The 12,642-nt window shown below is 53.8% G+C and overlaps 1 long non-coding RNA gene across 2 annotated transcripts; it reads left to right on the forward strand.

Annotated features, from left to right (window-relative positions):
• Nucleotides 1-520: 520 nt before the first annotated feature.
• LOC135305918 (uncharacterized) lies at nucleotides 521-11,288 on the forward strand. 2 transcript variants are annotated; one of them, XR_010366913.1, is made up of 3 exons: nucleotides 521-673; nucleotides 9,801-9,993; nucleotides 10,571-11,288. It is a non-coding gene; the product is annotated as an uncharacterized LOC135305918 (long non-coding RNA). The 2 variants fall into 2 exon arrangements; XR_010366912.1 differs by lacking the exon at nucleotides 521-673 and adding an exon at nucleotides 9,057-9,424.
• The last annotated feature ends 1,354 nt before the right edge of the window (nucleotides 11,289-12,642 follow it).

The following is a 12,642-nucleotide window of genomic DNA, read 5'->3' on the forward strand; positions in this document are numbered from 1 at the left end:
CCCTGCAAGGAGGGTCTGGGTGGGCTTTGGTCTCTTCTCCCAAGACAGGACAAGAGAAAATGGCCTCAAGTTGTACCAGGGCAAGTTTAGGTTAAATATTGGGAAAATTCCTTGTTGTGCAGCCCAGGGCAGGGCTGGAGTCCCCGTCCCTGGGGGGATTTCACAGCCCTGTGGATGTGGCACCTGGGAATGTTGGGCTCAGTGACCTTGGTGGGCTTTTCCAGCCTGATCAGTTCTGGGATCCTGTGGCTCTCTGTGTCCCCAGCCATGCAGCACCCCCAGAACTCCCCCCAGATCCCTGCCCTGGGGGTGCAGGGGTCAGAAACAGCCAGGTTTGGGTTCCTTCCCCTGCAGGGCAGCAGGGCTGTGCCAGGTGCTGCTCACGCTGTCAGGAGGAGCAGGCTTTGCCCAGCTGGGGACAATAATCCCAGCCAGGACTCACCTGGGGGCTCCTGCCTGGCCAAGGCTTTTTGGGATTGCCCCAAGGAAGCAGGGGCTGCTCCTGCTGGGGGCTGTTCCCTGGTGCACAAGAGCAGCTGTGCAGAAGCTCCTGTGTGTGAGGATCCAGGGCTGGTGAGGATCCTGGCTCAGGAAGCTCCTCTGTGTGAGGATCCAGGCTCAGGGAGAGTTTCCCTGTCCTGGGCATGTCTGAGGATCTGATGGGCTCCTCCCAGTAAGTGAAACACTGGAGCATAACCCTGGATGTTTTAAACTCACCACAACCTCTAAGCTGTGTGCTGTGTGCAGGGATTCTGATTTTGGGGTTTATTTGAGGGGTGGAAATTTGGACAGGATGGATTTATCCCTCCCATTCCCTTCCCTGGAGTTGCTGGGAGCTTACCCTGAACCTCTCAGAAGTGGGGAGGCCCTTTCTTGGGAGCAGAGGGGGGAGCACCTGCAGGTTCATGCCCCAGGTGATGTGGGCAGCTTGATGCGAGTGTCTGAGAGCAGGAAAAGTCTCTTTAATTTGGATTTAATTTGAATATTGAGACCCTGCGTGAGTTCCCATTGCTGGCTCTGAGGAAAGCAGCCCATGTGTGAGCAATAATGTGCCATTTTTTAGTTAAATTCTCTAAATTACTATTTTTGAGGCTGATGTGAAGCTGGGAGGAGTCTGCTGGAAAGCCCGGGGGGGGTTGGGGGTGCCTGGATTTGTCTGGCACAGCCAGCTCTCCCAAAATGGGCTAAAACCCTCCCTGTGTACTTGAAAGTTGCCAAGATGCAGAGGTTCAATGTGGATTAATGCACAGAAAAGGTGAGGAAAGCAGGGAGAAAATTGCTGCTGCTTTTTCCCTCTTAAATGCTTTAAAGAAAAAAAAAAAGGGAGGAATTTCTTCCCAGGGCTGGTTTTGGGATGCCATGGCTGGAGCAGAGCTGTGGGAGAGCAGGCAGGGCTCTGTGCCAGGCTGTGCCCACAGATCCACAGTGGGACCTGCATTTACAGCTGGAGCCCCTCAGGGATGGGCACTTAGGGCTGCAGCTCCACGGGGATGAGGCCAAAGCCAAGAAATGTCTTTTCTGGGCTTTGTGAGTGCCCTTTGTGGGTGTGCTCTGGCAGGGCCCAGGCGTGCACAGACCCCAGGACTCTGACAGCAGCTGGGACACTCCAGCCCTGGCTGAGCTCCGAGCAATCCCTGCTGCAGGTCCTGTGGGAAAGAGGGGAAAAGGAGCTCAGTCCCACGCAGGAACTGGCAACTGCAGAGTGAAATAAATCACCGTGCTGAGAGGAAATGGGTTGATACAGAAATCAACTGTATTGCCTTAAAGTAGCATTAGAAATACCTTTAAATTCAAGATAAGGTTCTCCCGAAGCTCTGAAAGTTGGGTAAATATAAAAGTACAGATGGTAGAGCTGCTGGTGAACAGAAGGCATGTCCTGAATCCTGGAGCTCAGGTGTGTCCCCAGCCACAGCTGAGGTGGCGTGGGTCCCTCCCTGGGTCATTCCCTGGGTCCCTCCCTTGCCCTCAGGAGCATCACCTGCTGCTGCTCAGCCAGGAGTGAGCAGCCCTGGTTATTCCTCCTCTGAGGTGGAATTCCTGCAATGTCTAAATTAAAATTCCTGCAATGTCTAAAAATGGCATTGTGGGCATTAGTGGGCAGCCACATCATGAAGAAGGTGCAGTGTGAAGGGAAATTCTGGATTTATTTTACTGAAAAAGTGATGGAGGTAGGGAAGAGGATATTTCTTTCCTGTGGGATTGGAAGCAGGCACTGGCAGAGGCTTTCTTCACCGCTTCATTTTCTTCACCATTTCACACACGTGTTGATGGCAACACCTCCACATTGTCTGATGCCTGAAACGAGCTGGCTATCACTGCACAGAAATTATCTGCACTTTCAGAAGCTCCACTGGATTTGCTTTTGAATATCAGCTTAGAGTGAAATCTGCCTGATCCGGGCTGTTTGGGGTGCTAAGGGTAATCCTCCAGCTGTGAGGCTTCAAGATCTCCTGAGATGTCCCAGCAGATCCCGTTAGGGCAGTTAAAGGATGAAAGCAGCGGGGATTACAGGGTCTGTCTGTCTGTCTGCTCGTGCTGCTGGAGCCAGCCAGGGGGTGTGATTGGGGATGGGATGTCATCAGGGATGTTATCAGTAATGAGATGCTATCAGGAATGTGATCTAGGGTGGGATGTTATCAGGGGTGGGATGTTATCAGGTATGCGATGTGATCAGCGATGTTATCGAGGATGAGATGTTATCAGCGATGTTACCAGTAATGAGATGTTATCAGGAATGTGATCAGGGATGGGATGTTATCAGGGGTGTGATGGGATCAGGGATGTGATCAGTGATGGGCTGTTATCAGGAATGTTATCTGGGATGGGATGTGATCAAGGATGTTATCAATGATGTGATCAGTGATGTTATCAGGGATGTTATCAGCGATGTGATGTGATCCGGGGTGTTATCAGGTTTGTGATGTGATCAGGAGTGTTAGCAGCGATGTTATCAGGCTTTGCAGCCCTGCCATCTACCGGCTGCTTCCTCAAAAACTCTCAGCTCTGCAAGCCCTCAGACTGAGGGTTTAAACGTCCTAAACTACCAGAAGGGAGATTTAAATCAGGTGTAAGGAGGAAACCCTTCCCTGGGAGGGTGGGCAGGCCCTGGCACAGGTGCCCAGAGCAGCTGGGGCTGCCCCTGGATCCCTGGCAGTGCCCAAGGCCAAGCTGGGCAGGGCTTGGAGCAGCCTGGGACAGGGGGAGGTGTCCCTGCCGTGGCAGAGGGGAACTTTGAGGGTGATCTTTAAGGCCCTTTTCCACCCAAACCACTCTGGGGTTGTTCACCCCAGCCCTGAGTGCTGTTCCCTCAGCACTCACAGCTCTCCATGTCCCCTCTCCTGAGCCCTCAGCACTCACAGCTCCTGTGTCCCCTCTCCTGAGCCCTCAGCACTCACAGCTCTCCATGTCCCCTCTCCTGAGCCCTCAGCACTCACAGCTCTCCATGTCCCCTCTCCTGAGCCCTCAGCACTCACAGCTCCTGTGTCCCCTCTCCTGAGCCCTCAGCACTCACAGCTCTCCATGTCCCCTCTCCTGAGCCCTCAGCACTCACAGCTCCTGTGTCCCCTCTCCTGAGCCCTCAGCACTCACAGCTCCTGTGTCCCCTCTCCTGAGCCCTCAGCACTCACAGCTCTCCATGTCCCCTCTCCTGAGCCCTCAGCACTCACAGCTCCTGTGTCCCCTCTCCTGAGCCCTCAGCACTCACAGCTCCTGTGTCCCCTCTCCTGAGCCCTCAGCACTCACAGCTCCTGTGTCCCCTCTCCTGAGCCCTCAGCACTCACAGCTCTCCATGTCCCCTCTCCTGAGCCCTCAGCACTCACAGCTCTCCATGTCCCCTCTCCTGAGCCCTCAGCACTCACAGCTCTCCATGTCCCCTCTCCTGAGCCCTCAGCACTCACAGCTCTCCATGTCCCCTCTCCTGAGCCCTCAGCACTCACAGCTCTCCATGTCCCCTCTCCTGAGCCCTCAGCACTCACAGCTCTCCATGTCCCCTCTCCTGAGCCCTCAGCACTCACAGCTCTCCATGTCCCCTCTCCTGAGCCCTCAGCACTCACAGCTCTCCATGTCCCCTCTCCTGAGCCCTCAGCACTCACAGCTCTCCATGTCCCCTCTCCTGAGCCCTCAGCACTCACAGCTCCTGTGTCCCCTCTCCTGAGCCCTCAGCACTCACAGCTCCTGTGTCCCCTCTCCTGCTGCAGGCCTGGCAGGAGCAGCTGTCCCTTTTCTGGGTTTGCTTTCACTGGCACTTGCTGAGCTCGGTGGGTGTCTCACAAGAGCAGAGATCCCTCCAGGCTGGGATGTGATGGGATTGATGGAACAGAGCTGCAGAGGCCCTGTGGGAGCACCTGCATGCCCTGCCCTGGTGCTCCAGGCCCTCCTTGAGCCTTTTCTTGGCTGTACCCCCTGCTTTGAACGCTGCCAGTCCCTGCTGGGGTATCTCAGTGCTTTGAGAAGAGCCAGCCCAGCTCACCCAAGTCCTTGCTGAAGGAGGAAGCAATAATTCTTTATTTAAAAGAGATTACAGCTTGCTGATGCGAATGACTGCAGCTCTTGATTTGATCATGGACCTGAGGGCTCTGGGAAGGCTCAGTGGCAACTGGAGCCTTCTGCTGCTCCGAGTGGAAATGGGCTGAGGGCACCTGGGGTGCCTCAGGGTGGTTGTGAGCACACTCAGGCTCCAGGGAGGAAGCAGAGCTGGGTCTGGGTGGCAGCAGGGGAGGGGCGGGACCTGGACCTGCCCCTGGGGTTGGAAAAACCCTCCCAGCCCAAGCTGTGCCCCATCCTTGTCCCCAGCCCAGAGCTCTGAGTGCCACCTCCAGGGATTGCTTGGATACCCACAGGGATGGGCACTCCAACCCTCCCTGGGCAGTTCCAGTGCCTGACCCCCCCTTTCCATGGGGAAATTCCTGCTGTGCCCACCCTGAGCTGCCCTGGCCCAGCCTGAGGCCGTTCCCTCTGCTCCTGTCCCTGTTCCCTGGAGCACAGCCCGACCCCCCGGCTGTCCCCTCCTGGCAGGAGCTGTGCAGAGCCACAAGGGCCCCTGAGCCTCCTTGGCTCCAGGCTGAGCCCCTTCCCAGCTCCTCAGGGATTCTCCAGCCCCTTCCCACCTCCTCAGGAATTGTCCATTCCCTTCCCAGCTCCTCAGGAATTCTCCATTCCCTTCCCAGCTCCTCAGGAATTCTCCAGCCCCTTCCCAGCTCCTCAGGAGTTCTCCAGCCCCTTCCCAGCTTCTCAGGAATCCTCCAGCCCCTTCCCAGCTCCTCAGGAGTTCTCCAGCCCCTACCCAGCTCCTCAGGAATTCTTCATTCCCTTCCCAGCTCCATTCCCTGCCCTGGCCATGCTCCAGCCCCTCCATGTCCTTCTTTTCCCGAGGGGCCAGAACTGGATGCAGAATTGAAGGTGTGGCCTCACCATTGCCAAGTACAGAGGGACAATCACTGCCCTGGTCCTGGTGCCACATGATTTTTACAAGAAACTAACATAAAAATGTCTTTTCCTTAGACTCTGCTTCCCCCTGAAGTTCCACATTGCTGTGCACTTTGTTTTCCTTCTTGTAAAGCACAAATCAGCTGCCCCAGTGCGAGGCCTTTCCTCAGCTTGGTGTTAAACTGGGCACTGGGGTGATCTCTGTGATCCCCATGCCTTTTTTCCTAGAGACTGCAGGGACAATTCCTGTGGGGTTAATGATGGGGTTGTGCTTATAAAGGAGCAGTGTTTCTCCCTGGTCCCTGTAGGTTTGGCAGCACTGGCTCCCATGGGAAACCTTCCCTGGGAGCTGCTGGCTCCGGCGTTCCCGGAGCTCTCCCCGTTCCCAGCTCTTCCTGGAACAACTCTTTGCAGGGGAGTGAAGCCCTGGTCCCACCAAAATCAATGTTATTGACTGCCCAGCGCTGATGTATTAGTGCTGCTGAATTACAGCTCTCAGCTCCCAGCCCACAGATGCCTTGGGAGAAGCTTTTAGTGGCTACCACAGCCTGAATTCCTGCCCAGCCCAGCTCCTGCTCTGCTGTGCCAGACAGCCCCCGAGCCCAGTCAGCTGCTGCTGCGAGTGTGTGTGGCACAGAGGATCCAAACTGCTTAGGAAGATCAAGCCCTTGTTTGTAAAGGCTTAAAAATATCATCTCACCAAGCAGAGGCTGTAATTTCCTGGGCCTTGTGGGTGAGGATGCTCAGCCTCGGCAAAGGGGGTGGTGCTGCTGCAGCTTGGGCCGTGTGTGACCTGGAGCATCAGAAAACTGCTCCCAGTCACACAGGCACCGAGCCCAGGGCACCCTGCAGCCTGCCAGGGGCTCTTGGCATCAGCCAGGGCTGGGCAGGGACCACCCCAGGGGCTCCCCTGGGCATCTCTGCTGGCTGTGGCCTTTGCTGGCAGAGGCTGTGTGCCTGTGAAAGGTGCATCCACCCCAGTCTGCCCCTTCTGTGCCATCCCATAACAAATCTGGGCTGCCAGGACAGCGAAGGGCACTGCTGGTTGTTAGTTTGAGGCTTTGAACCACCCAGATGAGCCCATCACAAAATGGCCATTATCAGTTTGGACTGCAAGAGTCAAATTTTTGGGCTTCAGACAAATCCTCCTGCACGGTTTGCTGAGAGAGCTCTGTGGCTGGAGGGGCGGCAGTGAGGGTGCAGGGATGGGGACACAGCATCTCCTGTGGAGGGACAATTCTGGACACTGTGACTGGTGGTGGTGGCACCTGTGTTTGTGCCACCCTCGCTTTCAGGGCACAGCAGTGCCCTCCATGCCCTGTGCTCTGAGGTGCAGAGGGGTCTGGCTGCCCCCAAAAAGGCTGGGCACAGGGTGGGCAGTGGGCACAGGGTGGGCTGTGCCCCTGGCAGCTGCTGGACCTCCCACAGCAGTTCCTGTAAACATCTGTCAATATCAGTCACATATTCTGGGTTTTTAATTGATCACGCTGCCTCCCCGTACGTGGTGTTTTTTCCAGGGTTTTCCCATAATAATGACTCCTAATGAAGCTGATTATGGCTCCCATAAGGAACATTAATAGAGGAATGCATTGTTCTTAAGGTACAGCTCTGCATCGAGTGAGCTGGAACGAGCAGGGGATGCTGAGAGCTCACCACAGCCCTGCTGCACCAGATCCCACAATCCCAGGATGGTTTGGGTGGGAAGGACCTCAAAGCTCATCATTTTCCACCCCTGCCATGGCAGGGACACCTTCCCCTGTCCCAGGTGCTCCAGCCCCAGTGTCCAGCCTGGCCTTGGGCACTGCCAGGGATCCAGGGGCAGCCCCAGCTGCTCTGGGCACCCTGTCCCAGCCCTGCCCACCCTCCCTGGTGTGCTTCACTACTCCGAGGTGCAAACGGAGGCACAAAGGAGGAGTAAGGGATAGGGAACACGTGGTGGTTATTCCTACTCATCCCGCAGGTCAGGAGGCTCAGGTAGAGCATCCCTGCCTCCCCTGGCGGGTCCCGAACGCTTCTGTCTCTGAACCATCCCCGGAGCGCTCCTGGTGTCAATCCCGGTGCCAGTCCCGGTGTCAATCCCGGTGCCAGTCCCGGTGCCATCCCGGTGCCAGTCCCGCAGAAGTTGGGCTGGTTTCCCCTCCCCAGCAGAGTGTTCCATCGGAGCGGCTGTGAAATGCAAATCGCCGCTCGCTGATTAGCGGCTCATTAAAATGCGTAACCCAAAAAGCCTCTCCCCTCATTACGGAGCCCTGCGCTGTATCGCTCCACGCTGGAAAGCAGCTGCGTGTCGGCTCTTTGATATCGGAAACCCTATTGTCATTAACCTCATTATGACAATACTCCTTTCTGATATTTGCAGCGCCTGCCTTTCACGGGGGGTGCTGTAAGGATGAGAATGTTTTGCTGTTTTGCATAATGCAAAGTGGAGGGGGGGTGGAAAACAGGCAGCAGGAGATGAGGAGACTTGGATTATTTATTAGTGTCCTCAGGAACGTGGTGCCTGTGGAAGGCTGGACACCACTAAATGCTTGTGCTTTGTCAGGGACCTCTCAGCAGGTGGGAATAGTGGAAAATGTAGGTTTTGCCCCAAAATGTTGCATTGCTGTGCATAAATAACCTGAGTTGTAGGAGACACGAGGTGTTGTACTGGGAATTTCTGAGGTGCTAACCCCACATGGATCATTCTCCCCTGAAGTTGTTCTTGCTTGTTGCACACTCCATCCTGAAGAAATGTCCCCTGAACACAGTAATTCTTCTAATCATGAAAGTTCTTTAAGTTTCTACAGGGTTTTTTACCTTTTTTCTTTCCTTTTTCATCTTGACTTTGAGAGTGGCAGGAGCTGGAGCTGCAGATGGTGTCCAATGGGCAGCTACACCTTGGACCTGCACAACTGCAATGCCTGGTTTCTTTCACTGTAATCCTTAATGCTCCAGTTTTTACTGGGCTGGATCCTTCGCAGAAACCTAATTTTGGGCTTGAGCTTTTGTTTTCACCTCTGAGGACAAGGGAGAAGAGGAACAACTGGCGAGGGCTCAGTGGAGGGCTGCGAAGGCGAGTCCTGGCACAGAGGTTGTGCAGTCTCCTTCCCAGCTGGACGTGACCAGAACCCACCTGGATTTGGTCCTGTGCCACCTGCTCGTGGTGCCCCTGCTTTGGCAGGACGTGGAGCAGACGATTCCCAGAGTCCCTTCCAGCAGGGATTCTGTGCAGGGCAGCAGAGGTGTGGGCAGTGCTGCACCCTCCCTCCTCTTCACAGCCCCAGCATGCCCAGGGCAGCTCAGGGTGGGCACAGCAGGAATTTCCCCTTGGAAAGGGGGATCAGGCCTTGGCACTGCCCAGGGAGGGTTGGAGTGCCCATCCCTGCAGGTGTCACCTGGAGGTGGCACTCAGAGCTGGGGACAGGTGGGGATGGACACAGCTGGGACTCAATCCTGGAGATGTTTCCCAAGCTCAGTGGTGTTTCTGCCTCCCTTAACCAGCTTTTATCACCAGTTGAACACGACAAGTTCCAAACCACGGCAGGATTCAGAGCCAGGGTCTTCCCTGGCAGCACATCCCGTGGGTGGGGCAGCGCTGAGCTTTCACTCTCAGGGTGATGACGAGGGCAGCAAACCCCACCCGAGCCCTGCCGTGTCCTTCCAGCCCATTCCCAAACTTCGGGGCTGCTTTGTTTGCACTGCACAAGTGATGCTCCATCTGCATTTCTGATTGGGAATGCCTCTTTCCATCCGAGTGCACTCCAGTTTGGCTGCCTCCTCTCTGGGGTGAATAACAAAGAGCATGCCAGTTGTCTGCAGGAGCAGAGGCTTTCTGAATCACAAAAGAGCCCATTTTATCAGAAAATCTAATAATGTGCAACACTTTTGTGAACCAAACCCTGTGTGACCAGCTGGAACTTTGAAAAAAATTTCACAAGAGGCCGTGGGGACAGTTAATCACGACAGAGGCAACTTTTATGCAATTTCTGAAGCAGCATGGAGTTCCATGGTCTGTCCAAGGGTAAGGAGGGCTGGGGGATGCTTTAGGGGAGGAGGTTTTGTGTGCAGGCTGTTTGCCCAATGAGCTGCTGCTCTGGACAGGGAAATCCAGGGTGGTTAGCTCCATGAGCTGCCTCAGCTCACATTAGAGACACGGAGTTTATAATTTCCATGGTTTTGGGATGTGGTTTCCCCAAGGGTTTGGAGCTCACGTGCAGGGCTGCTGGCTGTAGCTGCTCTGCACAGCCATGAGAGATCAGCCATCAAGCAGTGATTTAAAAACTGTTAAACCTGGGAGTTAATGCAGTTCCAAGTGCTCTTCTGATGACAGGTCTGCCAAACATCCAGCTTCCTGACTGTGCTGGCTTAGACATCACATCTTTAACTGTGCATTACAGGAGAGCCCCAGGAGCCCACTCATGCTTGCAAGAGGCAGCTGTGTAGAATCCAGGGGCTGGAAAAGCCCTCCCAGACCATGGAGTCCAACCTGTGCCAGATCCCCACCTTGTCCCCAAGTGCCACCTCCAGGAATTCCTTGGACACCTGCAGGGATGGGCACTCCAACCCTCCCTGGGCAGCCCCTGACACTATGTAATCATTACTTAATTATTTGGGGTGTTGTAGGGAGAGCTTTTTCCTTTTAATTTTTAATTTTAATTCAATGTTTAGTTTTGGGGCTGGTGGGCAGGAGAGGCCTGAGGGTGGGGGAAGTTGAGGTGCTCAGCCCTTGGACTGCTCCATCCCTCCTGATCTCCCTGGGAAACACGAGCTGGGGCTAATTCTGCGAGGTGGGGACAGCCTGGTGTGGCAGGCAGTGTCCCTGTCTGTGGCAGGGGGTTGGGCAGGGTGGTTCTAGAGGTCCCTTGCAGCCCAAACCAGTCTGTGACCCAAGAGCCATCCAGCTCTTTCATGGCCATCAATGCAAATTTCATAAATGAGCCACTGACCTCACAAGATATCCAATCCCACCCCCTTTATTAATTATTCTCACCCAAAATCACTTATTTGCACCAGGCAGGCTCAGGCCTGGCTCCTCCAGAGGGCTCCTGCTGGTGGGGAGGGAGGGATGGCAGAGCTGCTGGTGTCCCTGCAAACATCCTTTCATTCCCTACATGAAGGTTCAAATCCTGCATTTCAACTCTGTCTTTCTTCTCTCTTTCCTTTTTAGCAAAATCTGCTGAAGTTCTGAAGCAGGTTCTCGAGCAGCTCCAAAGGCCCTCCCAGGTGGATTGCTCCTCCATTAAGGCCTCTCTTTACGGGTGTTTCCTGCTCGTTTTGGAGGAATGGAATGCCAGCTCTGCCTCTCACACGATGGGGAAAAGCTGCAGTAAACTGAAACTGAAACAGAAGTACAATCCACAGGGGAAGCACTACCACAGGTTTAATGTATTCCCCCCAGAAATCACAAAAGTCTTTCAGGGTCTCACATGTTTATGGTTAAAAGTGTGCAGCCTGGCTGAGGGCACCTGTGTGTGTCACATTTTGGTGTGTTTACAGGGGGTTTACAGCAGGTGCAGGAACCTCTTTGCCTTCACCAGCTCTGAGCTGGAGCTGCTGCAGCAGCTCAGAGACCTTTTCCAAAGCTTGGTGTTGGTTTTTGTGACACTGGGCAGGGAGGGTTTGTGCTCTTTGGGAGTGCAAGGGATGCTGAAGCAGCTTGTGCCATGGTGCATGTTGTTATTTCATTGAATCCTGTTATTTTCTGTTTCCTGCTGTTATTTTATATAAATCCAAGTTGTTATTTCATGGAATCACAGAGTATCCTGAGCTGGAAGAGACCCACAAGGAACAAGTCCAGCTCCTGGCCCTGCACAGACACCCCAAAAATCCCACTGAGAGCATTGTCCAAAGGCTCCTGGAGCTCTGGCAGCCCCGGGGCTGTGCCCATTCCCTGGGGAGCCTGGGCAGTGCCAGCACCCTCTGGGGGAAGAACCTTTTCCTGACATCCACCCTAACCCTCCCCTGGCACCACTTCCTGCTGTTCCCTCAGGTCCTGTCACCAGAGCCCTCATGCACAGCTCATTACACAAAACAATTCTTTATTTCAATCCACATTTTGCTGGGAATGTTGAGCCAATGACTGAAGCATGAGCTGTGACTGCAGCCAGCTCTGGGTGCAGCTGTCAGAGCATCAGCAGGACACGCTCCCCAGAAATGCCTCCTGCCCTGCTTTGGAATGCAATCAGAAGTGCTTGTGCCTCTGCTGGGAGCCCAGGTTTTCCAATTGCTGAGCAGTTTTCCCTTATTGGATATCATTTCCCTTTCCTTCAGCCCTAGAGAATCTTTATAAAATAGCTGAACTTTGCTACATATCTTTATAAAGTGCTGAACTTTGACCAGGGAGGCAGGAAAAGTGGGTGTGTGAAAGCCAGGAGTGGTAGCTCAGTTTTAGGATTCAATGAGGATTATGAAATACCCAAAAAGGGGGAAATAGGGCCAGAATTACCTGGTGAGCTGGGCAGGGTGAGCTGATTCCTTCAGCAAACCCCAGGCAGGAGCTGGGCTGTGCATCCCAAGCCTCAGCCCCTCATGCTGGTGCTGCTGCTCCAGTTTCTGTTGTCTTGCACTGAAAATTTGTCACCGAGTCTGCAATGGAAATACTTCTGTAATTGCCAGTATTATATGGATCATTGACCTTCAACAGGGAAGCTGCTGAAGCAACTGTCCATTTATCTGGAAAATTACCACATGGCAAGAGCACATTAGGCTGCTCCCCTCTGTCTCCTGCAGCAAGGGCTTTCAGCTGCTGGACCACAAACCCCTGCCCGTGGCTCCAGCTGCAGCTTTGGAGCTGGGATACAGAAAGGGGAAAAGGGAAAAGGGAAAAGGGGCTTTTCCCACTGCAGCACCTTGGTGGGGTTTGACATCCTCAGAGGGACAGCAAATCCCAGGTGTGGGTGCCCAGGTTAAATTCCAGGTTGAAAATAGAGATGTGAAAGGTGTAGGTCAAGGAAAGAGTGTCAGAGATGACAGGCAGCCTGCAGGGCCAGTGCTCCTGCTCCACACAGGGCCTGAAATAAAGGATAAATACAGTGATAATATGGTAATCAATGAGAAATACAGTGATAATGTTGGAATAAAGGAGAAATACAGTGATAATATGGTAATCAATGAGAAATACAGTGATAATGTTGGAATAAAGGATAAATACAGTGATAATATCTTAATCAATGAGAAATACAGTGATAATGTTGGAATAAAGGAGAAGTACAGTGATAATATAGTAATCAACGAGAAATA

Source organism: Passer domesticus, chromosome 8 (assembly GCF_036417665.1).
Source record: "Passer domesticus isolate bPasDom1 chromosome 8, bPasDom1.hap1, whole genome shotgun sequence".
NCBI lineage: Eukaryota > Metazoa > Chordata > Aves > Passeriformes > Passeridae > Passer > Passer domesticus.